We start from the raw sequence: 11613 nt of genomic DNA on the forward strand, positions 1-11613 counted from the left end.
CCTTGTGGCCGTTTCCCACAAGAGCGGCTTTACACCCACAGCTAATGGTCATTAACATTCAGAAGGACTCGGGGCCGTAAAGGACACCTGCCCTCAAAAATTGTGCTGAGGTAAGGAATGGACAAAACAATTCAAAACAGGCCAATTTTTCAAGAAGATAGTATGAAGAGTGAAGTTTTACTCCCTCTCTTTAAAAAAAAAGGAAAATGGATAAAAGCTCAACCTCAGGAAGTATTAGACTCATGCAATCTAATCTACAAAAAGGTTTCAACGCACACCAGTCGACTGACCATCAGCAAAAAGTCTACAAACAATAAATGCTGAAGGGGCTTTAGAGAACTGTGTACCCTCTACCTGCTGGTGAGACGTAAAGTCGTAACAGCCAACAATGAGAACAGAAAGGAGCTGCATTAAAAAGTAAAAATTGAGGTACCATTTAATCCAGCAGGCACGCCACTGGGCCTCTCACCTGAGAAGACCAGAATCGAGAAGACATAGGCTGCAAAAGCTGCACTGCAGCCTTATTCACAATAGCCAAGACAGTGAAGCAACCAAAATGTTCTTCAACAGGTGAATGGATAAAGAAGAAGTGGTCCATGTTCACAATGGAATATTAGCCATGGAAAACAATGAAACACTGCTCTTTGAGGCACCACAGGTGAACCTGGGGATAATCACCAAACATGATGTAAGTCGGAAAGCAAAAGACCTATATCCTATGATATCACTTACAGGGGTTAGCTAATAACTGACACAAATGAACATATTTCCACAGAGAAAGACGCTCACAGAATTAGAAAACAAACTATGCTCATGTAAAAGGAAAGGTGGGGGGAATGGATAAATTAAGATTAGTGTTACTATACGTATACAAATACATATTATATACATTTATCAAAAAGACCGACCATATAGCAAGGGAGGTCTACAGAAAACGCTGTAATATTTTACATGGGAAGAGGATCTGTACAAGTGTAGACATATATAATGTACAAATGAACCAGATTCTGTACACCTAGGACAAACAATATTCTAAAATTTACCCCGATTAAAAAAAGTAAAAAAAAAAAAGAAGAAGAAGTAATGAGACATAAACTTATGGGGGTTTCTCCTGGCACATTCCATTCTAATTTAAAACCTAGGAACACGACTTCCTGGAAGGCTCTGCTGCCTTGGTACCCAGATTTGGGAACGGAGAAATGATGCCTCCTTGTGGCCATTTCCCACAACAGCAGCTTTAAACACATTGCTAAAGGTCACTAAATATTCACCAAACTTGCATTTATTTAAATGACACCTGCCCTCCAAAAGTTCCTGGGGTCGAAAATCGACCAAAATTTCAAAAGAGGGCAACCTTTCAAGATGACAATTTCAAGAGGTATACTGTACTCACATTTTTTTTAACAGAAAACAAAAAGGCGAGGAAAAATGATGAATTTCAGGAATTTTTAAAGACATGCAAACCCAAATTACAAAAACCGATCAGCTCACAGCAGTCAGAATGGCCATTAGCAAAAATGCTGCAAACAATAAATGCTGAAGTGATTGTGGAGAGATGCTTACCCTCTCTTCTATGGGGGACGTGGTAAGAGCCACTAATGAAAACACAATGGAGGTGCTTTGAACATTGAGCTACAGGTCAATCATTCACACCCAGTGCTGGGCGTAACCCCTGAGAAATGAGAATCAAAAAGTCACAGGCTGGCAATCCTGCACTCCAGCAATATTTACCATAGCCAACACTTGGAAGCAACGAAAATATCCATCAATACAGGAATGCACCAAGAAGAAGTGGTCTATGTACACAATGGAATATTACTCCAATAAAAACTATAAATTAAATTTAAAAAACAAACAAAAGTAAGGAGACATCCGCTTTTGTGGGTTTATCCGGGCACATTCCACTCTAATTTATAACCGAGGAACACCACTGGCCGGGAGAGCTGTTTCCCTAGTTACCAGAGTGGGGAACGTAGAAAGGCTGCCATCCTCTGGCCGTTACCTGCAAAAGCAGCTTTAAAACCTGTGCTAATGCTCACTTCATATGAACAAGTATGGCAGGGCTGTAAATGAAACCTGCCCTCAAAATGTTTAGAGGGAGGTAAATGGCCAAAGCATTTCAAAATGTGACACATACTTTAAGAAAACACTTTGAAGAACTAAGCTGTAATCACAGATTGAAAAATAAAAGCACGTGCCTTAAAGCTCAATTTCAACGGATTATGAGACACATGCAAATTCAACCACAAAGAGGTATTATCTCAAACCAGTCAGAATAACCATCAGCAAGAAAACTATAAACAATAAATGCTGAAGGTGTTGTGGAGAAATGCATACGCTCAACTTTAAGAGGGACGTAACTTGGAAAGAGCCACTAATGAGAACTGAATGGAGGTGCCTTTAAAAGGGAAATATTGAGCTACCATATGATCCAGCAGGCCCCTTCCTGGACCTATAACCTCCGAAGACAGAACTGGAAAGACACAGACAGGCAAAACTGCACTGCACAGTATTACAATAGCCAAGATATGGAAGTAACCAAAAAGTCCACCAACAGATGGGGGGACAAAGAATAACTGCTACATGTAGAGATGGAATATTAGCTAGCGAAAAAATGAAACAATGCCATTTGCAGCACCATAGATGAGTCTAGAAGGAATCACGCAACTTGTAGTAAGTGAGAAAACGAAAGACACATATCCTATCCTATCACTTGTAGGTGTTACCAAAAAATTGATACCAATGAAGATATTTCCACAGGGAAAGGCAATCACAGATTCATTAAACAAACTGATGGTTCACTAAATGGAAAGGTGTGAGGATTGGATACATTACGATATTGGGGTTAACAGAGATATACAAACACATGTGAAATACAGAATCACCAAAGACCTACAGAATACCAAGAGAAGACTACTCAACATTGTGTCATAACCTACATGGGAAAAGGATACGAAGAAGAAGAGATATATGTATATGTGTGAAAGAACCACATCTTGCACACCTAGAGCAAACAAAATCTTGTAATCAAATTTGCTGTGATAAAAAATAAAAATTTACTTAAAAATACGAACAAGAAGTAATGAGAAGGGGGTGCTCGGGCTCCGGCCCACAGTTCGAGCGGCGAGAGCACTCAGAGACACGACGCGGGCCAGAGGGGAGTGAGCGGGCGCCTCAGTGTCCTCCCCCTTCCCACCCTTCACCTCGCCGCCTTCTCCCCCCTCAGCCGGACCGGAATTATGTGATCCCGGAAGTTCCGGCGCCACTGCTGTGTGGGATAAACAGTAATGGCGGAGGCTGCAGCTCCGGGAACAACAGCCAAAACATCAAGAGCAGGAGCGGCAGGGGCGGCGGTGGCAGCGGCCTCCCCCACCCCTATCCCCACAGTTACCTCCCCGTCCCTGCGGGCACGGGATTTGGCAGCGACGGCAGCGGCGGCGGCTGGACCAAACAGGTCACCTGCAGGTATTTCATGCATGGGGTTTGTAAGGAAGGAGATAACTGTCGATACTCACGTGACCTCTCTGAGAGTCCATATGGTGTAGTGTACAAGTATTTTCAGCGAGAGTACTGTATTTACGGAGACCGCTGCAAATATGAACACAGCAAGCCATTGCAACTGCTACAGCTCTAACTGCAAAGTCACCCCTTGCTGCTTCCTCAAGTCTCTCATCAGTAGTTGGACAGATTGGTGAAATGCATATGGGCGAAGCTGAGTCAAGAAATTCAAACTTTTCAACTGTAGGAGCTGGTTCAGAAGACTGGGTGAACGCCATTGAGTTTGTTCCTGGGCAGCCCTACTGTGGCCGTACTGCCTCTTCCTCCACTGAAGCACCCCTGCAGGGCTCAGTGACCAAGGAAGAATCAGAAAAGGAGCAAATTGCAGTGGAAACAAAGAAGCAGATCTGCCCCTATGCTGCAGTGGGAGAGTGCCGATATGGGGAGAACTGTGTGTATCTCCATGGAGACGCGTGTGATATGTGTGGGCTGCAGGTCTTCCATCCAGTGGATGCTGCCCAAAGATCACAACACATCAAATCTTGCATCGAGGCCCATGAGAAGGACATGGAGCTCTCGTTTGCTGTGCAGCACCGCAAGGACATGGTGTGTGGGATCTGCATGGAGGTGGTCTATGAGAAAGCCAACCCCCGCGAGCGCCGCTTCGGAATCCTCTCCAACTGCAACCACACCTACTGTCTCAAATGTATTTGCAAGTGGAGGAGTGCTAAGCAATTTGAGAGCAAGATCATAAAGTACTGCCCAGAATGCCGGATCACATCTAACATTGTCATTCCAAGTGAGTACTGGGTGGAGGAGAAAGAAGAGAAGCAGAAACTCATTCAGAAATACAAGGAGGCAATGAGCAACAAGGTGTGCAGGTATTTTGACGAAGGACGTGGGAGCTGCCCATTTGGAGGGAACTGCGTTTACAAGCATGCGTACCCTGATGCCATAGAGAGGAGCCACAGAGACAGAAAGTGGGAACATCAAGCACATACCGGGCCCAACGAACGAACCACTTCTGGGAGATCATTGAGGAGAGAGGGAAAGGCAACCCCTTTGACAACGACGAAGAAGAGGTTGTCACCTTTAAGCTGGGCGAGATGTTGCTTATGCTTTTGGCTGCAGGTGGGGACGACGACCTGACAGACTCTGAAGACGAGTGGGACTTGTTTCACGATGAGCTGGAAGATTTTTATGACTTGGATCTATAGCAGCTTTGCTGGGCGTGTGAACTGGTCTGCTGAGCCTCAGACGGCAGCCCTCCCCACTGCTGGCAGCAGTGCCCGTGGTTCTATTCTAGGCAGGCCTCTCAACTCCAGGTGCTGTCGTAATAATTTTTACCCAGGGCCTGTCTTCTCAATCCCTCACCTTTCCCCAAGGAGTGTGTTGTTTTCTCTGTTTAAAAAAGTTACAAAAATGAATCTTAAAGTTAGTTTTCTTGTAACATGAATTTAACGGTCAGACAGCGTGTAGGTTTGCTGCGTCATCTGTTTTCAGCCAGATTCACACGGTTCAAGGGTAGCATTTCTGGATTTCCAGTACTCATTTTTGAGGACCCCAGGTTCAAAAGTAACAGCATTGGCCCTGCTTTTGGGTCCAAGAATTGGGGTAATAGGTGAAGGATCTGAACTGTGGCGTGTAGCCTTCTGCTATAGACTTAGGCGGATGCTTGAGGTTTCTGGTGAATTCTGCACATCTGTGTTTCTATATCTGTCCCCTGCCCTGGAATCCCCACCCTGTGCACTCGTTCTGTGGTTTTCGTCTCTTGTTTAATTGCACACAAGTACTACTGCTGGGTAACCAGAACCAGGTGCGACTGTGTTGAGATTTTTACTGTGTTTAGCCTGATAGGAAAATGGTGAAAGAACACATATAAAGATATAGCGGAATAAAATAAATGCAGAGTTGGAAGTTGACTCCCAAGGGCTGATAGACTTGGTACGTGTGAGTGTGTAACAAGCTTCTCTTCCCTGCATAGATGCAGTGTCTGTAGCCTTGGTGGAAAAACTCAAGTTTACTGGTTTCAGCCTCGTGTGGCAAATAGATCTTAAAGGACAAAGCAGTATATTGGTAGCTGTTAATAGAGCAGGGCTAGCTCTGTCTATATAAATAGGGAAATGGGCTTAGCCATAGAGGTTCAACTATCTGGTTATCTCATGGATTAACACAAACTGGGTCTCAGTTACACAGTTGTATTTAATGTTTTATGATCTCCTAGACTTTCTAGTCCAGGCACTTTTTGACAAACCTTTGTCCTCATTTGAGGGGTTTTGTTGTCGGGTTCTTGGGTCCGTTTGTGTGGGTATTTGCCTCATTCCATCCCTGAGCTTTGCAGCTAGACAGGTGTGATTCAAAACTATGTTCTAAGGTGTTTCCTGTAGTGGAGTAATTGGCTTGCAGTAGTAAGTCATGTTTTTCCACTAAAAGGGGACGGAGGGGTGGTAATCCACGAGATAAGCTAAAGTTAAATTGTTAGAAGAATTCCTTGATCAGAAAATATAAATTTGCGTTTTGTTGCTCTATTTCCTGAAAGTGACTTGGAGATGCCCCTGATTTGTCCATCTACTGCTTTGATTCCTTGGATACCACTCATACTTTCACGTTAAGCAAAAACAAGTAATTCTTGCAGGGGTCTCTGTCTTTTTCAGCAGCCCTTTTGTAAGACGCACTTTTCCCATATAAAACAATTTTTAACCGCCCCCCCACCCAAAAAGAGAAGTAATGAGACATAAACTTAAAGGGCTTTTTCCTGGCACATTCCATTCTAGTTTACAACCTAGAACACCACTTCCATTAAGGCTCTGTTGCATTAGTAACCAGATTTGGTAAAGGAGAAATGCTGCCGCCTTGTGGCCGTTTCCCACAAGAGCGGCTTTACACCCACAGCTAATGGTCATTAACATTCAGAAGGACTCGGGGCCGTAAAGGACACCTGCCCTCAAAAATTGTGCTGAGGTAAGGAATGGACAAAACAATTCAAAACAGGCCAATTTTTCAAGAAGATAGTATGAAGAGTGAAGTTTTACTCCCTCTCTTTAAAAAAAAAGGAAAATGGATAAAAGCTCAACCTCAGGAAGTATTAGACTCATGCAATCTAATCTACAAAAAGGTTTCAACGCACACCAGTCGACTGACCATCAGCAAAAAGTCTACAAACAATAAATGCTGAAGGGGCTTTAGAGAACTGTGTACCCTCTACCTGCTGGTGAGACGTAAAGTCGTAACAGCCAACAATGAGAACAGAAAGGAGCTGCATTAAAAAGTAAAAATTGAGGTACCATTTAATCCAGCAGGCACGCCACTGGGCCTCTCACCTGAGAAGACCAGAATCGAGAAGACATAGGCTGCAAAAGCTGCACTGCAGCCTTATTCACAATAGCCAAGACAGTGAAGCAACCAAAATGTTCTTCAACAGGTGAATGGATAAAGAAGAAGTGGTCCATGTTCACAATGGAATATTAGCCATGGAAAACAATGAAACACTGCTCTTTGAGGCACCACAGGTGAACCTGGGGATAATCACCAAACATGATGTAAGTCGGAAAGCAAAAGACCTATATCCTATGATATCACTTACAGGGGTTAGCTAATAACTGACACAAATGAACATATTTCCACAGAGAAAGACGCTCACAGAATTAGAAAACAAACTATGCTCATGTAAAAGGAAAGGTGGGGGGAATGGATAAATTAAGATTAGTGTTACTATACGTATACAAATACATATTATATACATTTATCAAAAAGACCGACCATATAGCAAGGGAGGTCTACAGAAAACGCTGTAATATTTTACATGGGAAGAGGATCTGTACAAGTGTAGACATATATAATGTACAAATGAACCAGATTCTGTACACCTAGGACAAACAATATTCTAAAATTTACCCCGATTAAAAAAAGTAAAAAAAAAAAAGAAGAAGAAGTAATGAGACATAAACTTATGGGGGTTTCTCCTGGCACATTCCATTCTAATTTAAAACCTAGGAACACGACTTCCTGGAAGGCTCTGCTGCCTTGGTACCCAGATTTGGGAACGGAGAAATGATGCCTCCTTGTGGCCATTTCCCACAACAGCAGCTTTAAACACATTGCTAAAGGTCACTAAATATTCACCAAACTTGCATTTATTTAAATGACACCTGCCCTCCAAAAGTTCCTGGGGTCGAAAATCGACCAAAATTTCAAAAGAGGGCAACCTTTCAAGATGACAATTTCAAGAGGTATACTGTACTCACATTTTTTTTAACAGAAAACAAAAAGGCGAGGAAAAATGATGAATTTCAGGAATTTTTAAAGACATGCAAACCCAAATTACAAAAACCGATCAGCTCACAGCAGTCAGAATGGCCATTAGCAAAAATGCTGCAAACAATAAATGCTGAAGTGATTGTGGAGAGATGCTTACCCTCTCTTCTATGGGGGACGTGGTAAGAGCCACTAATGAAAACACAATGGAGGTGCTTTGAACATTGAGCTACAGGTCAATCATTCACACCCAGTGCTGGGCGTAACCCCTGAGAAATGAGAATCAAAAAGTCACAGGCTGGCAATCCTGCACTCCAGCAATATTTACCATAGCCAACACTTGGAAGCAACGAAAATATCCATCAATACAGGAATGCACCAAGAAGAAGTGGTCTATGTACACAATGGAATATTACTCCAATAAAAACTATAAATTAAATTTAAAAAACAAACAAAAGTAAGGAGACATCCGCTTTTGTGGGTTTATCCGGGCACATTCCACTCTAATTTATAACCGAGGAACACCACTGGCCGGGAGAGCTGTTTCCCTAGTTACCAGAGTGGGGAACGTAGAAAGGCTGCCATCCTCTGGCCGTTACCTGCAAAAGCAGCTTTAAAACCTGTGCTAATGCTCACTTCATATGAACAAGTATGGCAGGGCTGTAAATGAAACCTGCCCTCAAAATGTTTAGAGGGAGGTAAATGGCCAAAGCATTTCAAAATGTGACACATACTTTAAGAAAACACTTTGAAGAACTAAGCTGTAATCACAGATTGAAAAATAAAAGCACGTGCCTTAAAGCTCAATTTCAACGGATTATGAGACACATGCAAATTCAACCACAAAGAGGTATTATCTCAAACCAGTCAGAATAACCATCAGCAAGAAAACTATAAACAATAAATGCTGAAGGTGTTGTGGAGAAATGCATACGCTCAACTTTAAGAGGGACGTAACTTGGAAAGAGCCACTAATGAGAACTGAATGGAGGTGCCTTTAAAAGGGAAATATTGAGCTACCATATGATCCAGCAGGCCCCTTCCTGGACCTATAACCTCCGAAGACAGAACTGGAAAGACACAGACAGGCAAAACTGCACTGCACAGTATTACAATAGCCAAGATATGGAAGTAACCAAAAAGTCCACCAACAGATGGGGGGACAAAGAATAACTGCTACATGTAGAGATGGAATATTAGCTAGCGAAAAAATGAAACAATGCCATTTGCAGCACCATAGATGAGTCTAGAAGGAATCACGCAACTTGTAGTAAGTGAGAAAACGAAAGACACATATCCTATCCTATCACTTGTAGGTGTTACCAAAAAATTGATACCAATGAAGATATTTCCACAGGGAAAGGCAATCACAGATTCATTAAACAAACTGATGGTTCACTAAATGGAAAGGTGTGAGGATTGGATACATTACGATATTGGGGTTAACAGAGATATACAAACACATGTGAAATACAGAATCACCAAAGACCTACAGAATACCAAGAGAAGACTACTCAACATTGTGTCATAACCTACATGGGAAAAGGATACGAAGAAGAAGAGATATATGTATATGTGTGAAAGAACCACATCTTGCACACCTAGAGCAAACAAAATCTTGTAATCAAATTTGCTGTGATAAAAAATAAAAATTTACTTAAAAATACGAACAAGAAGTAATGAGAAGGGGGTGCTCGGGCTCCGGCCCACAGTTCGAGCGGCGAGAGCACTCAGAGACACGACGCGGGCCAGAGGGGAGTGAGCGGGCGCCTCAGTGTCCTCCCCCTTCCCACCCTTCACCTCGCCGCCTTCTCCCCCCTCAGCCGGACCGGAATTATGTGATCCCGGAAGTTCCGGCGCCACTGCTGTGTGGGATAAACAGTAATGGCGGAGGCTGCAGCTCCGGGAACAACAGCCAAAACATCAAGAGCAGGAGCGGCAGGGGCGGCGGTGGCAGCGGCCTCCCCCACCCCTATCCCCACAGTTACCTCCCCGTCCCTGCGGGCACGGGATTTGGCAGCGACGGCAGCGGCGGCGGCTGGACCAAACAGGTCACCTGCAGGTATTTCATGCATGGGGTTTGTAAGGAAGGAGATAACTGTCGATACTCACGTGACCTCTCTGAGAGTCCATATGGTGTAGTGTACAAGTATTTTCAGCGAGAGTACTGTATTTACGGAGACCGCTGCAAATATGAACACAGCAAGCCATTGCAACTGCTACAGCTCTAACTGCAAAGTCACCCCTTGCTGCTTCCTCAAGTCTCTCATCAGTAGTTGGACAGATTGGTGAAATGCATATGGGCGAAGCTGAGTCAAGAAATTCAAACTTTTCAACTGTAGGAGCTGGTTCAGAAGACTGGGTGAACGCCATTGAGTTTGTTCCTGGGCAGCCCTACTGTGGCCGTACTGCCTCTTCCTCCACTGAAGCACCCCTGCAGGGCTCAGTGACCAAGGAAGAATCAGAAAAGGAGCAAATTGCAGTGGAAACAAAGAAGCAGATCTGCCCCTATGCTGCAGTGGGAGAGTGCCGATATGGGGAGAACTGTGTGTATCTCCATGGAGACGCGTGTGATATGTGTGGGCTGCAGGTCTTCCATCCAGTGGATGCTGCCCAAAGATCACAACACATCAAATCTTGCATCGAGGCCCATGAGAAGGACATGGAGCTCTCGTTTGCTGTGCAGCACCGCAAGGACATGGTGTGTGGGATCTGCATGGAGGTGGTCTATGAGAAAGCCAACCCCCGCGAGCGCCGCTTCGGAATCCTCTCCAACTGCAACCACACCTACTGTCTCAAATGTATTTGCAAGTGGAGGAGTGCTAAGCAATTTGAGAGCAAGATCATAAAGTACTGCCCAGAATGCCGGATCACATCTAACATTGTCATTCCAAGTGAGTACTGGGTGGAGGAGAAAGAAGAGAAGCAGAAACTCATTCAGAAATACAAGGAGGCAATGAGCAACAAGGTGTGCAGGTATTTTGACGAAGGACGTGGGAGCTGCCCATTTGGAGGGAACTGCGTTTACAAGCATGCGTACCCTGATGCCATAGAGAGGAGCCACAGAGACAGAAAGTGGGAACATCAAGCACATACCGGGCCCAACGAACGAACCACTTCTGGGAGATCATTGAGGAGAGAGGGAAAGGCAACCCCTTTGACAACGACGAAGAAGAGGTTGTCACCTTTAAGCTGGGCGAGATGTTGCTTATGCTTTTGGCTGCAGGTGGGGACGACGACCTGACAGACTCTGAAGACGAGTGGGACTTGTTTCACGATGAGCTGGAAGATTTTTATGACTTGGATCTATAGCAGCTTTGCTGGGCGTGTGAACTGGTCTGCTGAGCCTCAGACGGCAGCCCTCCCCACTGCTGGCAGCAGTGCCCGTGGTTCTATTCTAGGCAGGCCTCTCAACTCCAGGTGCTGTCGTAATAATTTTTACCCAGGGCCTGTCTTCTCAATCCCTCACCTTTCCCCAAGGAGTGTGTTGTTTTCTCTGTTTAAAAAAGTTACAAAAATGAATCTTAAAGTTAGTTTTCTTGTAACATGAATTTAACGGTCAGACAGCGTGTAGGTTTGCTGCGTCATCTGTTTTCAGCCAGATTCACACGGTTCAAGGGTAGCATTTCTGGATTTCCAGTACTCATTTTTGAGGACCCCAGGTTCAAAAGTAACAGCATTGGCCCTGCTTTTGGGTCCAAGAATTGGGGTGATAGGTGAAGGATCTGAACTGTGGCGTGTAGCCTTCTGCTATAGACTTAGGCGGATGCTTGAGGTTTCTGGTGAATTCTGCACATCTGTGTTTCTATATCTGTCCCCTGCCCTGGAATCCCCACCCTGTGCACTCGTTCTGTGGTTTTC

At 44.2% G+C, this 11613-nt stretch overlaps 2 pseudogenes across 2 annotated transcripts; both read left to right on the forward strand.

The window, feature by feature from the left end:
- The first annotated feature begins 3287 nt into the window (after positions 1 to 3287).
- On the forward strand, positions 3288 to 4723 carry LOC309621597 (E3 ubiquitin-protein ligase makorin-1 pseudogene; annotated as a pseudogene). Its single transcript has one exon. The product of its transcript is annotated as an E3 ubiquitin-protein ligase makorin-1 pseudogene (transcript).
- A 4913-nt stretch (positions 4724 to 9636) lies between these two features.
- On the forward strand, positions 9637 to 11072 carry LOC309621620 (E3 ubiquitin-protein ligase makorin-1 pseudogene; annotated as a pseudogene). The gene has a single exon. The product of its transcript is annotated as an E3 ubiquitin-protein ligase makorin-1 pseudogene (transcript).
- The last annotated feature ends 541 nt before the right edge of the window (positions 11073 to 11613 follow it).

Source organism: Balaenoptera borealis (genome assembly GCF_965194805.1).
Source record: "Balaenoptera borealis genome assembly, contig: HAP1_SCAFFOLD_754, whole genome shotgun sequence".
Classification (NCBI taxonomy): Eukaryota; Metazoa; Chordata; class Mammalia; order Artiodactyla; family Balaenopteridae; genus Balaenoptera; species Balaenoptera borealis.